Below are 21,514 nucleotides of genomic sequence, written 5' to 3'. Positions count from 1 at the left end.
GTTGGTTAATGACAATTGTTAAAGTATGTTACTGCAACAAGATCCAGAAAAATTAGGTAAATTGACTGAAAAAGTTTAATGGTGACATGCAAGCTACTGCATATGGGTAGCAATGTGTAGTACTACTCAAGGTAGTGGGGAGGAAAAACCCTGGAGTAATTGTGCGGTCAGATATGAAATCCTCTGAGCAATGCTGCCAGGAGAGTTCATGGGATTAAGTCAGTGACATGCAGGGATGAGGAGGAGGTTAACCCATGGTATAAGGCAAGGGTTAGTCCATACCTTAAGTACTGCATATACAGGTCTGGAGGCCTCATTTTGGGGATTATGTCGATTTGCTTGAACATGTGCGGTAATGGACAGAGAGATCAATGAGGGGAACAAAAGGTGTGGTCTTATCAAGAAAGCCTTCAGTTCTGCAAATAGCAGTGTATGGAGACTCGATACCTGCAAGGTGCTCTCATTGAGGTGTTTAGGGCTTTGAATTTATTGCACAAACTGAATGCTGATGGCATTCTTTCTTGGACTACATACATGATGGGACATAAATTGAAGTTATGGAAGTGATGGTTGCAGGATAGGTGTGTGAAAGTTTGCTGTTAGACAGTGGGTTGTTTTTTTTTTTTTTTGTTTGAATAGACTTCCATTTGTTGTGGAAATAGGTAGTTTGAATAAATTCCAGAAAGAACTAAAACTATTGGATGGGATGGACATGTGAAGTGGGTTTTTTTTTTTTTTTTTTTTTGTGGCTCTAAAGTTCCTGGACTGGTGAAATCTTCTTTTGCAGAGCAAAGGAGTCCAAAATGTTTAATTTTTATTCAAATTAATTTCCACCTGATTGAATGTACTAGATTCCATTCAGAAGAGGGTAGTTAGGTTAATTAATGGCTCATCTTGAACAGTCTCTTCACTCACTGTCTCATAGGCATATTGTTTCTGTTGCATGCCTTTTCTACAGATACTTCCATGGGCACTGTTCTAAATTGGGTTTTATAATTCCTGCTCTCTCTTTCAAAACAGTCTGAATGCGTGCTTCCACCAGCCAACATCCATTCATCTTCTTTATTTATTCATTCAGCTGCCATTTTCTGGAACAACCTTCCTTCATACGTATTTCCTGAAAATCACAGTCTACAGACTGTGATGTTCAAGTCTAATGCCAACAAATACCTCCTTTCATCTTTCCAACCCGGACACGGTACTAAATACTATGGGTTCTAATGCCTCTCGTTTGTGGTTTTCATTAAAACAAAAAAAAAAAAAACTTATTACACTGTTCTGAAGGTTTCTGAAAAGAGTCTGTGAAGGAATTCGAAGAGATTGATGTTTATATTTCTGTGGTTACTTTTTTTTTTTTTTTTTATGTCCTCAACTTCCTGACATATCTTACCTTTTGGGGGCAATTTTCTCCCTGGGAAAGAGAAAGTTTGCTGGTGCTAGATTGTGAGAGGTAGGGTGGATGATTCATCTGTACAGTGCCCTGTTTTGTCAGAAGTGTCTTCACATGTGTGGAATGGGTTGGGACATTGTTGTGGAACAAGAAACAGCAGCCTTTCTCTTGAAATTGCAGCCTATCCTGGGAAATGTACTTGAGTGGTTGTTGAAGCATCTGTATGTAGAATGCAGCCTAGATTCTCTCCCCTTAAGGTACAGATTTTTTGTGATTCACATCCTGTTTGTGGAAAAAATTATTACCATTGTCTTGATGCTAGACTTCTGTAAACAAAATTTTTGGACTTTGGTGATGATTTTGAAGTCCACTGCATGCTCTGATGCTTTGCCTCTGGGTTGTATTGAAGCACCCAACTCTCATCTCCAGTAACAATACAAAGAAATTAGGATTGGACAGGTCTTGATGAAATCTTTGTATGATTACACTTCATTGCTTTTACTCATCTGTGAGGCTGTGCAGAACAGTTTTGCATAGACCTTTTTTTTTTTCCCTAAATCTTCATGCAGCATATGATGAATAGTCTCCTTATTCATATTCAACTCATTGGCGGTTCTGCAGGTCAAATGACATTCTCTTGCCTCAATTTCCTGAAGTTTTGCAACTCAGTGTCTGTTGCATCTTTTCCCAGTTTAAAGCAAAATGTGATATTTGTTCATTGCTCAGTTGGAAAATTGTGATGCAGAATGTTAACGATACTAATGAAACTGGTTACATGCACTTCCATTTATTTTCAGATTAGTTGATAATGGCTACCAGTCTGAGAACTTTATTGCCACACCTTGTATATTTGTATTCTGAATCATCTGACAGGAATCAAGTATGAATTTGTTAAGAGGTGTTGTCTGATTAGCTACTGTGACAGTAACTATGGGTGTGGAGAAGAGCAACAAGATTAGTCAAGGACATGAAAGGGTCTGTTACCATAATGACTTCATTTCTGTAAATTGTGAAGCACTTAGAAATTAGTCATCTGTGAAGAGACCTGGATTGAAGCGTGAAAGGCTTTAAATGGATTGGTTAAACTGAATACTTGTGGCATCCTTACCAATTTTCAGACAATAAACATAATTAAACTAAGAAAGGATGGTTGTAGAATAGTTGCGCAAAAATTTGCTTTCAGCCAGAGTAATCAGTTGTTGGAACAAACTTCCATCTGGTGTTGTGGAAGTGGGTAGTTTGAATAAATATAAGGAAGAATTAGACTGATTGCACTAGCCAACACAACTTTTACCTCCAAGAACTTAACTGCTTTTTTTTTTTAACAAATTTTTGTGTAGATTTTGAAAATCACCATGATAGTTTTACATCATGTCACAGTTATTAAATATAGAGGCCAGAAACAATTTTAACAATTGATTCTGGCCTCTGTTTTCTTGTGATAAACATAATCAGACTTCTACCTATGGTTCTTAGGTTCAAATTCCTATGCAACAATTTACAATTTGGAAAGGGCACACATCGTTTTTGGTGAGGATTTTTGTAGGTTGTCATGGTTTCCCAAGCATAAATTAATTGTGACATGTCCTCAGGGTTGTAAATGTATCCTCCAAACATAAACAGCTGCATCACATTTTCATTGTGGAGTTACGGAAAAAATATTTTTTGTTGGCTAGTGTTATTAGAAGGAAATGGAAAGATGGGGTTTTTTTTTTTTTTTTTTTTCTGATGCTGTATTATAAGCTTGCATACACATCTGAGTGTACTTGCTTGTTATAATACCATACTTGCAGAAAAGCATGTAATCATAAATTGTCTTTTTGAACAGGATAAGTATTTCTTTTTGTCTTTCCATTCCTAATAATGGCTGTAGAAACTACTAGCATTGAAGTATGTTATTTGAGTTGATGCCAACCAATCATGAACTGGATATAGAGAATAATTTCATTGTTGTTTATTTCAATTTTAGTAATGCATTTGAAGTTTTCGAATGCATTGCTTGAAGTTTTCTGGCCAGTTTAAAAGGCAGTCAGGAAAGCCCTGGTGCTCTATTGATGATTTATCAAACATCTTGTAGAGGTATGGAGGTCATAGTCCCACTGTAAGGCCACATTTCGAATACTGTGTTCAGGTATGAATACCTCATCTGAAAAAGGACATTGAGCTTCTTGAAAGGGTCCAAAGACAGACATCTTGCATGGTTGAGATTGGCAAAAGGGCAACCATATTAGGAAAGCCTCTGGATATGCAGGCTTATAGAGCTTGGCAGCCATGCACCTCAGAAGGGACCTGATTGTGGTTTGTAAGGCTCTGAGAGGGGTTAGTAAAGTGAATGAAGAATTCCAGTGAACTGGAATTCTCTATAACAGTGGCATTTTCACTGTTATAGAGAAAGGTAAAACTTGCTGACTTTATTCCTGTCTTTTTGTAATTTTTCCTGCACATGAGATACAAAAAATTTGAATAAATAATTCTGTTTACATGTTTGCCGAACATTTGTTTTTTTGCTTCAATCAAATTTGCTAGTGCTGCATAAGCATTTAAGGAAATTCCGACTTTCTTAGAGTTCCGCAGAATGCAACCCTTACGTAAGCTGGGGAATGACTGTACTTTCCCTCTACTCGACCCTCTCACTTCATGTAGTAATAAATCTGAATATTAACATTTAAATATATCAATCAATTCTTTGAAAAGATGTCTTTGCTCGCATATAGAGTTAACTATTTTCATCACAAGTTTCATAACAGAGATCATATTCAGGAATTTGGACACTACCCTTTGTGGACCAATGTTATTAGTGAAGTCCTCCCCAGAGTTTGCTATTGGGTCATTGTTGTTTTTGATATTTATGAGTGATATTGATGAAGGTATGTCGGGCTTAATGTCCAGATGTCCAGGCTTAAAGTTTGCAGATGATACAAAGGATAGAAAAGTGAGGCAGATGGGCTGAGAAATTGCAATTGAAATTTCACATAGAGAAGTGCAAAGTGTTGTGTATGGGTAAAAGTAAACCCAGAGTAATGTACCAACTGTGGGGCACTGTACTCAGGGTAGTAGAAAACGAAAGGCTTGGTAATTGTGCAGTCAGATATGAAGTTCTCTGAGCAGTACAGGCAGGCTGCCAGGACAGCTGTGGCTTTCTCAATTGATATAGAGTAATTTTGCTAGCAGGGATAAGGAAGTGATTATCCCTTTGTATGAGGTGGGAGTCAAGCCACATCTTCTGTACTGCATAAAGGTCTGGAGCTTCATTTTAGGAAGAATGCAGAGCTGCTGGAATGAGTAAAGATGTCCTGCTGAGCTTTATGAACAGTATACAGTAAAATCTCGTTAATACAAACTCGGTTTATACAAAGTACTCGTTTATATGAAGCACATACCATTCCCTCTGCGAAAGGATAGGCTTTTCTTTGTAAATATTGTAGTTTTGTATGTTTAATACAAATCTTGCAGAGATCCGATTATTGCCCTGGGCCACCTGGCTCCCTGCTTCCTGAAGGATGGCACTGACTTGTTAGAAATTAGATTTGTGTAAACAAAACAGTTTATGGTAGCTACAATGTGAAGTGCACTCTGAAAAACATCTTTTTGAAGGATAAATTGTTTACATGCACTCCCTCGCTCTCCATGGGAATAAGGTCAGTTGCAGTTGTTACCCCAGTTCAGAGTCTTTTGCTATTGTATACAGCAATCTATTTTTTGTGCCATTTTATCTGAGCTGAAGGAACTTGTCTTAAAATTTGTTTATATTAAATCTTATCTAGCAGTGTTATGGCAACAAAACCTAGACGGACAGAATTAAACCTGGAAATTAAACTAAAAATACAAGAGGCTGATGGGATTGAAAGAAGGAATACAACATCCCTTACTTTACCTACAATACTGAAAAAACGAAAAAGACTTGAAGTGTGTGACACTGGAGCAGCAATGAAAAACAGGAAACAAATTCATGGTGCAAAACATGAGGAGTTTGAAACAAAACTTTGAGTGGTATCAACAAATGCGTGCATCTAATTTGCCAATATCAGGTCTGGTTTTGCAAGAAGAGGCAAATTATCTAGCTCAGCAACATGGGATTAGTGACTTCAAATACAGCAGTGGCTGGCTTCAAAGATTTAAAGACAGGAATAACTTGGTTTTGCGAAATGTTTGTGTGTGAGTCTGGATTAGTCAACAAAGAAAAGGCTACAGGCTGGTTGTGTTCTGTACGGTCCACCCTTGAAAAATATAAGGCAAAGGATTTTTTTTTTTTTTTTAATCTTGACGAGACAGGTTTATTTTATAATTTGCTGTTCGAGGAGAGTCTTTTCATGGTGGAAAATTAAGTAAATAACGACTCACTGTTCTGTTATGCTGCAATTCAGATGGCACTTACCCACTTGTTGGTAAGTTTTCCAAGCCAAGATGTTTTAAAGCAGTTAACCAATTTCCCTGTGATTTTGAGGCCAATAGAAGTGCTTGGCTTATGGTCAAAATTTTTCAGTCTTGGTTATCAAAATTGGACAGAAGAATGGCTTCAGAAAAAAGGAATATTTTGATGATTCTAGACCATTGTACAGCACATTCTGCCAGGACACTTAAGTTGACAAATATACTGCTGTTGTTTTTACCTACAATACCACCAGTTTAATACAACCACTGGATCAAGGCATTGTTTATAACCTCAAGAGAGCATATAGAGACCGCCTTGATAAGATACTTGATCTGCAACATAGGAGGGAACAATTTGCAGCCAGATTGGAATGTCTTGGATGCTATCCATAATCTTTTTATTGCTTGGGAAAGTATTACATCGTGTAATAATCAACTGCTTCAGAAAGAGAGTAGCTTTGGAGATAACATCATCGAAGAACATGGTCCAGCAGACGAATGTGATAGCAACAGTGAGGATTGGTGGAATTTGAAGGAGCATATGGATTTTGTTGGCAAATTTGAAGAGTTTCTGAAGGTGGATGATGAAGTTGCTACCACTGCAATGCCAAAACCAGAAGAGCTGCTGGGTACGAAACAAAACAATATTTTTGTTACCAGTGAAAGTGAAGAATCACGCACACTGGCATCTAAAAGACGCCCAAAATGCATTGAACATAATAAGAGAATGTTGGTCTGCAGTAACGTTGATAAAGAAACAATTATTGCATTTATTTTTACTGTGATACTAAAATATTGTATATATCAAAATATATACTGTACAATATTTTCATTTCCATTAATAAGTTTGTCTTACAAATAAAATCTTTAAAAAATGTTATTCCTGTCACTGTGTTGTAAGACAAGGCTTTTGTTAATTTATTTTTGATATTATTTATTTATTATTATTCTTAGATATACAGTATGTACCAAAAAACAAACAAACCTATAAAATTGACACTTTGTGGGGGGGGGGACTCATTATTACAAAACATGAAAATTTAGGTCCCTTGAACTTTGTATTAACGAGATTCCACTGTATGTGGGTTCGTTCATCTGTAATGAATAATAAGAGCAGGAATCAAGATCAGCATTCAGTTGCAAAATTATCACTTGCCATTGATATTACTCGTTGTGAAACAGTTCTAGCTGACAGCTGCATTGAGTTAATGGTTGAAATTGACCACTATTTTTGAAATTTTAAAATAATATATTAGCAGCCCTTAGAAAGGTTTCCATTATAAATATCCATCTTCAAGTGTGGTTTTTTTTTTATTTTTATTTTTTGTTTTGAGCATTTGTCTTATTCAATAAGCAATAGTAGATGCTCTGCTTTTATCAACTTGTTTTTTAAACACTATTAGCCTTTCAGTTGTTCTTTGAGTTCTTGCACATTCCTAAGTTCACTTGGAAAGGGAAGCTGATTATTAATTGTAGAGTGTTTACATTTGAAATAGCTCAAGATTACCTTGTTTGCATATTGCTATACTTGAGTAGCAAATTAAGCACACATACTTACCATCCACATTTATAAAGAAAAACTCTTTTTTCCATTTGGTATGAAAACGATAGTTCCTTGCTTTCTTCGCTAGATGCTTTTCACTAAAACTGGTACTCATTATGGGGTTTAGATATTTTGCAAACAAAAAGTAGTAAAAGTATCCACAATAAATTTGAAGAAATTTATTTTTTACTGCCCATGCACTGTAGTTTGAGGGGGGGGGGGTTCTTTTATTGATATAAAAAAAAATTGTAGTACCTGCTTGAAGCTCATTCAAGTTGTTAATTCTACTTAAGGTTTTTTATCTTTACTATAGCTAGCGTTGTTGCCGCATATGTTGGAAGTAGCTCTTGGAACTGGTAAGGGGATTTCTTGACAGTGTGTACTGACAGTGAAACTAATTTTCAAAAAAGTAACAACATGAAAGAATATTTGGAAGTATAACTCATGTGAGGCCAGTGGTAATATTTTGATTACTGAGCTTTAGTGGTCATTGGGAAATATAAGGCAGCAATTTTAAAAACTCTAGGATTTTTCACTTCTCTATTATTTCCATTAAAAATTCTTTTTAATGATTCCTATGAATGGATACATGTTTGTCCAGATAAAGATATTAGTTAAAAGAAATTTTTTTTTTTTTTTTTTTGTTGCATTTGGTAAATGTTTGAGGTCTTGTTGGTAAAATAGTTAACTGGGGCTTCTGCAATTACTTTATTACTTTATTTACCTAATTAAGTAATTACTTAATTACTTTATTTACCTACCAGACAATCTTAACCACACAGCAAAAACTTTTGATCTTTTTTCTCACAAACAAACCTTCCAAGTACATGGTTGAAGTGAATGATCCTCAGATCACACATTGATGGTGGTCTCTTCTCCAGTGGAGCCTTTCTCTCATGGCCATTCTTAACTGCATGTTGTTTGGCATTACAAGAATGCAAAATGGGATGATCTGTAGTATTTCTTTTCCATTGTTGGATTACTGTTTCAAATCTTTTGATGTCAATGTTTGCTCAGATCATGTCATTGAAATTATTCTTGTAGTGATAAAATCCTATATTCCACGCTCCACATTAAAAACCCGGCCTTCATCTAAACCTTGGTTTTCCAATAAATGTGTTAAGGCTGTTCAAGATAAAATGTTGCATATTGCAGTTGGCTTGCATCCAGGTTCATTTCCTGCCTATCTGCACAAATGCTCAACAATTGTCAAGGATTTATTAATCTGTCCAAACTAGATTTTGAACAGGCTGAGAGTAGAAAATATACTTCTTTTGGTTTCTTGCCAAAGCTATTGGCTGGAAGTTTTGCTCATCTCTCTTTGCAACTCTGTCAAAACCAGATAGTTCTATTGCCACCTCAGCTAAAGAAAAGGTGACTTGCTGGCATCCTGCTTTTCTTCAAACTCGTGTATTGATGAACTTGGTAAACTACCTCCTGCCATTCCCAGTACACTCCATTCAATGCTTCCTGTGGCCTTCCATTAAAAGGATGTCGGAAGAATTTTGAACAGCCTTGATGCCGAGAAAGCACCAGGTCACAGTGATATTTCTGCATTCTCAAAATCTATCCTTCTGAACTTTCTCCTGTTTTGTGTTGCCTTTGTACACTTTCTTTTTCCATCGGTGTTTTCCCTTCTATTTGGAAATGTGTTCATATCCGGCCAGTTCCTATAAAGTGTGACAAATCCCTTCTATTCAATTATTGTCCCATTGCACTTTTTTTACTTTTTGAAAAAGTAGAATAAATGCAGCTTCCTAAAATGAAGCCTATCTTATTAACCAGTAACTCCCAAACTGTCTTGAAACCTTCCATCTCATCATAGATTGCCACTATGGATTCCATCAGTGTCAGGCCACTGGTCCTGCTCCTGTACTTATGTTACCCATCTGTGGACAAATTTAATGGAAAAGCTTGAAACTCAATCATTTGCTCTTGGCATTTCAAAGGCTTTCGATTGTGTGGCATAAAGGTCTTCTAAATAAGCTTCCATCCTGTGGTTTGTCAACTTTTTTTTTTTTTTTTTTTTTGTAATTGGGTATCCAGTTTTCTCTCTGACCACTCACTATGTGTGATGGTAGATGGTTCTGTCTTCTAATTTCTTCTTTCAGTTCAGTTCTTTCTCCCACTCTTCCTCTTGTGTTAATGACCTTCCATTTACTGGAAATACTATCCATGACCTTCCATTTACTGGAAATCCTATCCATAGTTTTGCTGGTAATGGCACACTGCATTCCACCTTCCAGTTTGAGGAACTGGAAGATGGAATGCAAGCAGCTTTAACTTCTCGAACATCTACTACCAATTCCTTAAATGCTGATGTCTGGGTAATTCTCCAGCGGGACAAAGATAACTTAGTTGATTTCTTCTGCTCCTATACTTAACTCTGATGACACTTGGATTTCTAGACAAGATCACCTATCTGTTTCCTGTGCATCTAAACTGGGTTTTCTCTTTCGCTCTGTGTTAATTTTCTTTCAAAGAGCTACTTACATTTGTACAAATCACAAATGTAGCCTACCGTGGAATAATATTCAAACATCTGGGGTGACCCCATAACCTCTTATAGGCTTCTAGATTCCATTCAAAGGAGGGCAGTTAGGTTAATTAATGACTCATCTTTAATAGTCTTTCCACTCTGTCTCAGACATTCTCTTTCTGCTGCATGCCTTTTCTGTATATACTTCCATGGGCAATGTTCTGAATTGGCTTCTGTAAATCCAGCTCTCTTCAAACCAGTCTGAACATGTACTGCAACCAGTCGGTATCCTTTTACCTTCAACTTCAAATTGACAGAACCAACTTTTCTTCTTCATTTATTCTTTTAACTTCTGTGTTGTGGAACAATCTCTCTTCATACATATTTCCTGAAAATTACAATCTACAGAAATTAAAGTCTGTCAGCAAGTATCTTCTGAACCTTTGAGCCATGTTTGGGATTTTCATTTAAAAAAAAGAGGACATTTATTGGCACCACACAGTTTGTTTCATGCTCCTTATCTTTTTGTACCACAAATAAGATTATTGTTTTTATTGCTGTTCCGTAACACACCAAGTTTTTTTCAGTATTGTAGACAATGTAGGTAAAGGATGTTTATTTTTTTTTATTTATTTTTTTATGAGAACCCCAAACACGAAAGGTATCAAAACCTATAGTACTTAGTATCGTGCATGGGTTGAAGGAGAAGTATGGGGAGATGAGGATGCCGGAAACTTTGCTCTAGAGACTAAACATGGGTTTCACCACTTCAAGCCTCCAATAAGCAAAGTGGTGGTATTTCTTTGTAGTGTACATTTTACTTGGTTTCATCTTGTCAGCCTCTTGTATATAATTCAATTGCCATCTTTTAGATCATGTGTGTAATTGATCTAAGTCTTTCTGAAGCAGTATAGCCCATACCCTATTGTTAACTAACCTACTTGCTGTAAATCATAAGCAGACTTTGACAGCTTTCTCCTGTGTATCGATATCATGGTTATTTTTACTTTAATACTGGCACCTAAGTTTTACAGACAGTGCCTAGATATGGAACAAGTTCTTTTTTTATTGCCGCTCTTGCTGATGACTCCTATCTTATTAAACTTTTGTTTAGCAAGCTACAATACCCATGCTATCACACCACTGCTTTTGCATATGCCTCTTCCATTGATCTTATATGGGTTGTTAAACCCCTTCGTGGATAATTAAAATTTGAATCTATATTTGGAATATGCAAAAATTTAACACTTAATTTTTTCCTAAGTTGCTGATTATTAAGTTCTCACTGAATAAGAATTTTTATGTTTAGAAGAGATTTTGAAGTAGTTCTGCAGTGGTTGGTTATAGATATTAAAATATCTATTATTGGGCACAATGTGCCTAATAATAGATACTAATCCAGTCATTCCAAAAGTTTGCTTAGTTCTGTCTTGAATTTATTTAAGCTGTCAACTTCCACAACGACAAATGATAGTTTGTTTCTTGCAATCAACCACCTGCTGGCTAAAGGAAAATTTCTGCACATCTGTTCTACAAGTGTCTTTACTCAATTTGAATTTATGCCCTATTGGGTGTGTAATCTGAACAAGAGGAAGAATGCCATCAGCATTGAGCTTACTCAAACCATTCAATCAGATCACCTTGCAGGTGCTATCCAGACATTACAATTTGCTGAACTTATGCCTTTCTTGGTAAGAGAAGCCCTTTGTTCTACTCAAAAATCTCATTGCCCTCCTCCTCTGTACTCATTCCAGCAGCTCTACATCCTTCTTAAAATGAAGCCTCCAGACCTGTATGCAGTAACTCAAGATGTAGCCCAATCATTGCCTTATACAATGGGGATAATCACCTCCTTATCCCTGCTACCAAAATTCCTGTATATCATTTACAAGACCCCCCATGAGCTACTCTTGCAGCCTGTTCACACTGCTCAGAACCTCATACCTGGCTGCACAATTATCCCCCAGGTCTTTCATTCTCTACCACCCTGAGTGTAGTACTGCACAGTTGGTATGTTACTCTGAGGTTGCTGCTACCCATATGCAGTACTTTGCATTTATCGATGTTAAACTTCAGTTGCTACTTCTCAGTCTGTCGGCTGAACTTTTTTTAGATCCTTTTGCAGTAGCGTATTGCCATTGCCAACCTCTGTATCATCTGCTATCATATACATGAAGTACTTCTGCATTAAAAAGATATTTTTAATGTTTTAATGCATGAGACCTAGGAAAAACGGCTCGTGCTTGACCTAGGGGCCCATGCCCTTGGTCAGTTGTCCTTTTGACATCCCTAGAACTAAAAAGTTTGAGACAGTGATGTTGAAGCTGACAGTATCAGATGTAATGAACATGATTCTGCTAAAAGCAGATGATACTGGAAAAAGTTTAGTGAATTTTCTCTAAGAATGCTAGTGATGTATGTATGAATTGTTTGAACGATCTCAAATCATTGTATCCTTGATGATGAATAAAATTCATTGAAAGGTACTGTCCTGAACATGGTTTGTAATAATAATGATATTTTGTGCTGAATTTGAACAAAAATCTAGCATCTTCCTAAATAGTCAAATCTAAGCACTGAAACTTGTCTATGGTAAAATCTTGCATTGATTTCGAATACAGGTAATACCGAAACATTTTTAGTAGTATTAATAATGGCAAGTGATGTAAGAAAGCAAGTTTATACAGCATAAGCATAAATAAAAAACATCATTTCACATATCCCTCCCTTCCAATAGTTTTTCTAGTTCTTGAAGTTATTCAGTCTATTCCATTTCTGCAACAGCAGTAATCAACCACCTGCTGGCTAAAGGCAAACTTCTGTACATCTATTCTGCAACCATCCTTCTGCAGTTTTAATTTATACCCCCTTATGTGTATATTGTAAACAAGAGGAAGAATCCTATCAGCATTGGCTCACTCAATCTATTCAAAAACCTTAAACCCTCAATGAGATCACCTCACTGGTTGTAGCCTCCAGTGCTTCAATTTACAGAACTGAAGCCTTCCTTGGTAACAGTAACTCCTGTTTCCCTCACCAGTCTTGACCCTCTTCTCCGTACCTATTTCAGGAGCTCTACATCCATCCCTAAAATTTTATGGTGCTATTTCATGTATAACTTCAACAATTGAATTGCTGTCCTTGTTACAGTTTGTGAAGTTTAAGTGTAACAATAGCAATTCATTCACTGAATAATCTGTATAACTTAAAGAAATTAATGACAGATTCTTTCTGTCTCGTGTATGTGTTGGGTTGAAATGCTTATATTTTCAGTATTTCCATTTTGATATACTTGCACACTGTGTGGCACTTCAAAAAAAAAAAAAAAACCCCACCAACTTAGTTACATGTTAATAACCCCTGTAATATGAACATGGTTTAATCTGTTTGATCTTTATATTTGTCAACTTTTAGGATTTACAGGTAAAATCTGTAGATGTCTGTCTTTTATGGTTATAGGAGTGGGCTCGCTTGCTAGCACATTTATGCAGAACTTTTGTCAGAACTGCCATAAAGATTTTGGTGATTGCATTTTGATTACAATGTTTCCAGTACAAACAACTGTTATAAAGTAGGAAGCACATATAGTAGTGATTTCCCACTGGTGTTTGAAAGTTATAATTATTAATTAAACCAAGAATTGAATTTGAATTTTGTGGTTTGTGCCAATATTGCATTAATGTAGTGCATGGTATTTACTGCATTAATGTCATAATGATATGGAATGGTGTTTTCCCTAGTTGGTTTATGTAGCCAGTTTTTTTTTTTTTTTTTTTTTTATAGCCAAAAAATATAAATGCATATAAAAAATGTTTTTTATATAATTTGTATTAATCTTATAACACAGCAACTTCTATCCTTAAATCTGTTTTGAAACTCGGTCTATTTTTATACTTGTTTTTCAGGAAAAACCAAAGATGATAAAATAGTTTCACTTTTATATTTATTTATATTTAATAGACATGAGTTGACACTAATATTCATGAATGTTGCATGATAATAATGGGATTTATGTGATTATTTTCTAAGAACTATTCCTCCAAGGTCTAGTACTGGGTTGTGGAACACACTTTGGAAAATGCTAGTGTGGAAAAAATATTAATCCTTCGTGGATACGTTCATAATAACATACATTCCAAGAGCTAAAACATTGACTATCTACCTAATAGCATGTTGTGATAATTGATTGCACCTGCTGTGGCATTTACTCCACAACATTGTGGGTGTATTTCAGGTACCCTAGACAGAAGATATCATGGAGTTTGGCAACAAAGCAAGTTCATTGGTGTGGGCTGGTCAGTACTACATTCCACTACATCACACAAATGTTCAGTGGGATTGATGTTGGGAAATTTGGCTGCCAGGGGAGCATATGAAATGCTTCAGCATGATCCTTATACCATTCCTGTACAATGCTAGCTTTGTGACACTGGGCATTATCCTGTTGAAAGAGTCCATGCCATTTAGATACATGATTGCCATGTAGGGCAAAACTTAGTCCAAAACATGCTGAGATGGGATCTGGCAGTGAGGGTTTGTATAGGGATGAAGGAACCCAGTAATTCTCCAAACCATGATACCACTGCCACTGGCCTGTTTTTGTCCAACTGTGCAGTCTGTTTGCAGCTATTCACTTGGTTTCCCGTTAAGTACTTACCCATTCATTGGCATGATGGAGCTGGAATCTTGACGTGACAGACCAGGCAACTTTTCCATTCGTCCAGTGCCAGGAATGTTCCTCCCATTCCCATTACATGTGTTGATGACATTCAGTTAGTACAAGCACATGAACAGGATGCCTATGCCATATGTCTATCTGTAAGAGCATCCACTGTGTGATGTTGTCAGAAACATTTCTCTTTGTGTCCTGGACAACACATGCCAACCACTGTTCAGCATGATTGTCAAGCAGTAGTGGTCTCCACATCCTGGAATGTTAGGTAGTTGTGTGTTCCTGTTTGGACGCACTATAACCTTGCTGTTTTTGTGCCACAGAAATCAAAATCAAATCCTGTTTGGACCATTTCTGCCACACCTTCACTTCAGTGGTCCTTGAACACCTGACAATACCTGTGATTGCTAAAATGCTGCCTCCATCTTCCTAGTGCTGCAAATCATTTCCAATTCAACATCAATCTGGGTCCTTCCCTTTCCCAATTGCATGGGCTTTGTACTAATGAAATGACAGGCACTACACATGACATAACTTCCAGATACTGTGGGGTAGGGGTGGTTGCAGTGTTTTGGCTCATGAGTGTATGTTTTTTAAGGTTGTTTAATGTACATTAAAAAACCTTAAATAAACCTACCCATATTGTTGTGTTTTCAAGTAGTTTTAAGTGGCTTATAATAGATGGCTACAATTACTTAAAAAGCTTTGAAAATCACAGGAACAGTTTACACCTCTTGTCATTTGTCTGATTTGAGCTTAAAAAATCCAGATATTCTCTGCAATTCAGAAGTGGAAGGTTGGTGAAGTTTAACTCAAATGATACCTAGCTGCATGTAGAGGATATTAAAACGATTTTTTTTTTTTAAAGAAAGATCTAATTTGATTTTTGAATTTCAATCTGATTTTGGGCACCAGACTGAAAATTAGAACACATTTAATATTTAACAGCATTTATGTATAAGGCTTTAATTTCTAGAATTTTAAAAAATTCCTTCAAAACCCTCACCACAGTTGAAAATGGAAGTGTTATTCAAACAGAACTTCAGTGGTTTGTTTTTGAGGGTTTCGTCTTTTTATACTTGTTAATAGTATAATTTTGCTTGGCTTTCCCTAATGAAAAGGTTGTGATACAATAATTTCTAATACCAATGTTGTAGGGGAAAGTAGTTTTAGAATATAGGCACGCCTCGGCTTAAATAATACTCTACTTAAAAAGGTTCAACGTTGTGTAAATTTTTGCCGGCCGGTGCAAACTTTAAAAAAAAATTGTGGAAACATATTTTGCATCCCATAGGAATAAATGGAGGTATTGTGAAAATATCATAATGGGAACCCAATAACGTGTGTGTGTGTGTGTGTTTTTGGCAGTTCACTGCAAGACCTCGGAAGCTAATTTTTGCTGTATAACTAAGCTATTTATCTCTCTAAAAGGTCATTTTCATAATGGAAATTGCACTACACTTTCATCGTTATCATATATACCGTTATAAGAATCAATTTTGAATGCCTTTGTGATATTTTTCTAAAACACATTACTGGAGGTCACAACCATAAAACAATAAGAACAATTTGCACTTACCGTGTTCATTGGTCTTTTCTCTTAGCGCAATCTATTATAAACGGGTATAAACTCTTATCTTATTGCATTTGCAATAATACTGATAGCTGGAATTCTGTGTGTTTTCATGTTACGGTATTATGGTGAAATGTGTTCCCCTTCACTGAAATCTTCAATCATAAAGAACAAATTTTCACAATCTTCTCTTCATTCGTATTTACTTGTTACAATGGTGAAGGGAAAGGGACCAATGGAAAGTGTAAGTGATGGTGGGACTAGGAGACGAAACAAAATTGATTTAGAAATTAAGGTGATTAATTAAGAAGTATGAAGCAGGACAAAGTTTGCCATCTATTGCGTGGGTCTCGCTGCTTCAACAGTGAATACTATTTTAAAGGACAGTGCATGTATAAAAGAACATGTTAAAGGATCAATGCATTTAAGATCAACAGTGTTCAGATGCTATATCAAAGATGGAAAAGCTATTAATAATATGGATGGAAAATCAGATTCAGAAGCAAGTGCCCCTGTGTCTAATGGCCATTCAAGCAAAAGCAAGAAGTATTTAAGAAGCCATTAAAGATAAGTACGTTTGAAACCAAAGCCAAGTTCGTGGCAAGTAACAGGTGGTTTAATAGGTTTAAGCATTGTGTTGGTTTCCAAAACATTAAAGTATGCAGTGAAGTTGCCGATGTTGCTTCTGCAGTTGCAGAGAAATTTTGTGATGTGTTGGAAAAAACTTCCTTCTAAATTTCCATAGCCCTCAACTTCCACAGCAGTGTACTTATCAGCTGGAGAGTTAATTCTGGAAACGATATTCGAAAGGTAAAACTTGCTGGCATTATGCCTGTCTCCTCTCTTTGTAATTTTTCCTGCACATGAGATAAAAAAAATTGAATAGATAATTCTATTTACATGTTTGTCGAACATTTTTTTTTTCCCCCCTTTCTTCAATCAAATTCAGCATGCATAGTTGCGAGTGCTGCATAAGCATTTAGAGAAATGCTGACTTACGTAAGTTGGGGAGTGGCCATATAAGAAAACAAATAATGGTTTATAGCATTTCCTTATTGCATACAGTTTGTTTACCCATGGTATCACAATTAATTTATTGTTATAATTATTATTTGAGCTGAATGTACCAGAATATTCTTTTGGTGTGCCCCAACAGAAAATGGGCTTTATTTTTTATATGCAGAATGCTTTACATTTGTATTTTCATGAGAAGAAGAGCACACGGCATTCTGCCTATTTCTCACACATTAGGAAGTACGCCAGCACTCTTTTAGAGTGCTGGCGTACTTCCTAGTGTGTGAGAAATAGGCAGAATGCCGTGTGCTCTTCTGTACTTTTGGAAAACATACATACCTGCATACAGGTCTGAAAGCTTTATTTTAGGAAGGATGTGGATATGTTGGAATGGGTGCAACGATATTTTGGTGGAAGGTTCCAGTATGTTCTTGGAACGTATTTTGCTTTCCATACTTCTGGCTGTCCCTTGTGATATGTTTCCAGATCTGTAAGACACTACACTGAGATGAGTGAAGCAGTTTTCAAAGCTGTGTGTTTCAGCATTTCACAAAAGAAACAAATTAAGTGCACTGAGTTCAGAGGAAAATACCTCGCATAGCACGGTTAATTCGTGCCAAAAAAAATGCCGCGCTATGCGAAACTGCACTGATCAAGGTATTTTTCGTATGTATTTTAATGTAATGCGTTCTGAGAATTTGATTATATGGGTCGAGTTGCAAAAATATATAGGTATTTGTTTACTATAAAAAAGAAACTAAAATGAAAAATACTAGTAAATACAGTACAAATGATTTTTAGTGAAGTATGTACTGTATTTTTATTTTGAAAAACAACTGATAGACTTAGTTAGCACAGTTTTTTTTTTTTTTTTTTTTTATCTGCATACATCTCTTTATAACATCGAATGTCATTTTGCAACGCTTTCCTTACTTTCATACCTCGTTCGATGTTTGGATCTAGAAGAACACTTGGTGCCATTACATTTCTTTCCACTCATATTTGCGTATAAAGGTGTAACATTTTTAAAAAATAATCTTTAATAAAAAATACACAGCGAAAAATATTTGTACAGCTTACGCACAATCAACGACCTCACCGCTCGGAATCTAGTGTTTACTAATCTATCAAAGCTAGCAGAGCCCGTATATAATGCGAGTTGTGACAACAGTCAGCGTGGCCTTCCATAACGCATTGGCCTACGTGCTGGCATTATAATACATACATATCAAATGTATTGGTGCATAATGCAGTTAATTTTTTTTTTTTTTTTTTTTTTCAATTTGTAAACCGTGCAATAGTTAAACCTGGGCTATTCAAGGTATTCCTGTACTTTGAAAGAAATTGTCTGACACAATCTTTTTCAAATGACCTTATTAAAGGTAATCATCTCTAAAATTCTTAAATATATTTCTCAACAAACAGCTATAATATTTAACTGTTATTCTGTTAGCATTTCAATTACCATATTTTCTGAGTGCAAGTTGTGAACAGTTGGGTTTTGTGACTTTTGTCCATAACATCAGGTGAAGGTTGGAGTTTTCAGCAATTTTTTTTTTTTTTTAATTGGACTCTGTAGGAGTTCACTTAGCTGAGGAAAGGAAAAGTGTTTCAAAGTTGGCAGTCATACCTGGGTAATTCTAAGAAGTTGTACCCACTGGATATTGCCAATAATGGATCACTTTCAAGAGAAAGGTGGGAATAATTTATGTTGACTATGAACTGGATGAATTTAATATGGTAAAATTTGTCAAAGGATTGTTGGTCATCTGTTTCAGTTTCAGTTGCATAACTGGATTTGCAAGTCTGAGTGATGTAGCTGTCATTAAAATATAGATAGCAACTGAAAGAAAGAAAGAAAAGATCAATTTTACCTGAAATTATTAAAACTTTTGAGATAAGGTTCTGGCAATGGATTTGTTAACTTACACTTCAAATCCAGCCTTGGTATTTGTGAGATTTTTGTAAATGTATTAGTTGTTTGTTTGACACTTTTAATTGACCAATAAGGCACACTTCGTCAAAGTCTCCAAAATTCACCAAAATTTGTACCCTTTCTTCGAAATGGTACAAATTTTTGTACCCGGTTTGTATTTTTGTTCAGTAAAGTCTGTGTTAATTGCTTTTCATTTATAATTCAATAATTGGTAAACTTTGGATAAAATTTTAGTATAATTGCTTTATATATATATATATATATATATATATATATATATATATATATATATATATATTAGTGATAAGAAAAGAAAGTTAAAATGACAGTAACTGTAACTAATATTTATGGGTCAATGCAGTTGCAAGCAATCATGCAATACACCCATAATGTCTATAAAATATTAAGGATCAATCAAATAATAATACTATCAGGGACTTAAGAAAACACAAAAAAAAAAAATTATCGCTTTTTACAGACAAACCCATTGTTTCAATATAATTGTCATATTTAGTGGCATGTATATATGTACATAGGATACACTTTGCATTCTTGGTGTCTTATGGCATAGAAAACTTGTACCCGCCAGCTTGCAAATTACAGTGTATCGTTTTTTATATATACAAAGGGTACTAGGAAAGTTTTGCAATATGACGCAACAATGAATCACAGGAAGCTGCTTGTTGCTGCATGTTGAGACATGTTCATACGTGCATAGTAGCCGCCACGCCGAGTCGATGGGCTCAGTTATTCATTAGTAGTGAGAGTGTAAAGTGCTTGCAATGGCATCGTGGTCACGAAATGAGATAAGGACAGTTTTTCGGTATAATTTCGTGCGCGGTTTAACCATAGACCAGTGCTTAGAAGAAATGACTCTTGCACTAGATGATGATTGTCCACATCGTACAACGATATTCAGGTGGTATAGAGAATTCCAAAGGGAAAATTTCACTCTGGAGGATTCTGAGAGGCCGGGAAGGCCACGAACGTCAGTTACGGAGGAAAACGTTACTGCTGTGAGGAAAATGCTTGACGAAAACGAGTGACCTACCAACAGATAGAGGATACTTTGGGCCTAAATGCACCAGCAATTCGTTCGATTCTGCAAGATCATTTGCACGTGAAGAAACTTTGTTCTCTCTGGGTGCCGCATCAGCTGACTGAAGAACAGATGACACGACGTGTGACTTGGTGCCGGGAGATGTTAAAAAAGTTTGATAAGGGACGATCTCGGTATGTGAACAACATCGTGACAGGTGACGAGACTTGGCTGTACTATTACGATCTGCCGACCAAGGCTCAAAACAAAGTTTGGGTCTTTGATGATGACGACACACCCGTAATTGTCAGAAAATCCCGATCTGTAAAGAAGAAAATGATAGCTGTATTTTTCAAATCGAGTGGAATTGTGGAACGTGTCGTTTTGGACACGCAGAAGACAGTCACAGCTAAGTGGTATACTGAACAATGCCTGCCTAAAGTCATTGGATCTATGAAGAACCTGCGGCCAAAGTCAAGAATGGACACCTGGTACCTCCATCATGATAATGCTCCAGCTCACCGCGCCAAAGCCTGCACCGAATATTTGACCACGACAGGACTGAAACTTCTCGAGCACCCTCCCTACAGTCCAGACCTTGCTCCCTGTGACTTTGCACTGTTCCCGCATGTGAAAATGAAGCTAAAAGGGAGGCAGTTTTCCAGTGATGAGGACCTTCTACGGGCTTGGGACAACGAGTGTGCTTTACTCCCTAGTGAAACTTGGCAGAACTGGTTTAAAGATTGGTTTCGGAGGATGGAGAGGTGTATTGAATGTAGAGGAAATTACTTTGAAAAAATTAAATAAACAAAGCTGTATTGCAAAACTTTCCTAGTACCCTTTGTGTATATATATATATACTAAATTCATTTAAGTTCACGCTGAGATAACATGCAAATTCAGCTCAGGGTCCTACTATAGGAACGGGTTTGCAATCCCAGGCATACCCGAGCCACAACTTATATCTTGTAATGTCCTTAAACTGTCCTTCCTTATTTTTATTTCTCCGAAATTATTGGGGCAATCCGAGGACGTGGGAGAAACTATTTCTTATCTATACCACTATTTTTCGCCTTTGTGGAGTTCAGGTTCTATTATTCCTACTCCTTTAGGTTTTTCTTCTTACTATCTACATGTTTCTCTTTGCGTTAACTTAAATTTAATTATTTATATTTATTTTTACCATATCCATCACATTATTTTGACGACTATTACATTATGTCCTAGATACGGTAAATATGTAGTATGTATTATATATTTAATCTTATTTTAATCATTAAATTACATTCTCTGTCGGGTCAACGATGATTAATATATACTTACATTTATATTTTACTTATATTTCTTACATTTGATTCTAATAATTCTAAAATTTATTTACATTTGATTTATATTTGGCCTATACTGGTTTATATTTGGTTTAGATTTAAATTACTTAGCATATATTGATCATTACAGAAACAGAGAACCTCTTGTTGTTTTTTGCCTTCAGTCTGG

The 21,514-nt window shown here is 36.0% G+C and overlaps 1 protein-coding gene across 1 annotated transcript in view; it reads left to right on the top strand.

Moving 5' to 3' along the window:
* The window catches only part of LOC150081509 (uncharacterized), an 83,746-nt gene that overhangs the window by 11,661 nt on the left and 50,571 nt on the right, over positions 1-21,514 (top strand). The gene's annotated exons all lie outside the window — the stretch shown is intronic.

This window comes from Mastigoproctus giganteus, chromosome 8 (assembly GCF_048544385.1).
Source record: "Mastigoproctus giganteus isolate SK-2022 chromosome 8, ASM4854438v1, whole genome shotgun sequence".
NCBI classification, from domain to species: Eukaryota; Metazoa; Arthropoda; class Arachnida; order Uropygi; family Thelyphonidae; genus Mastigoproctus; species Mastigoproctus giganteus.
Note: the sequence above shows the minus strand (reverse complement) of the source record. Positions and strands in the feature narration are given on the sequence as shown.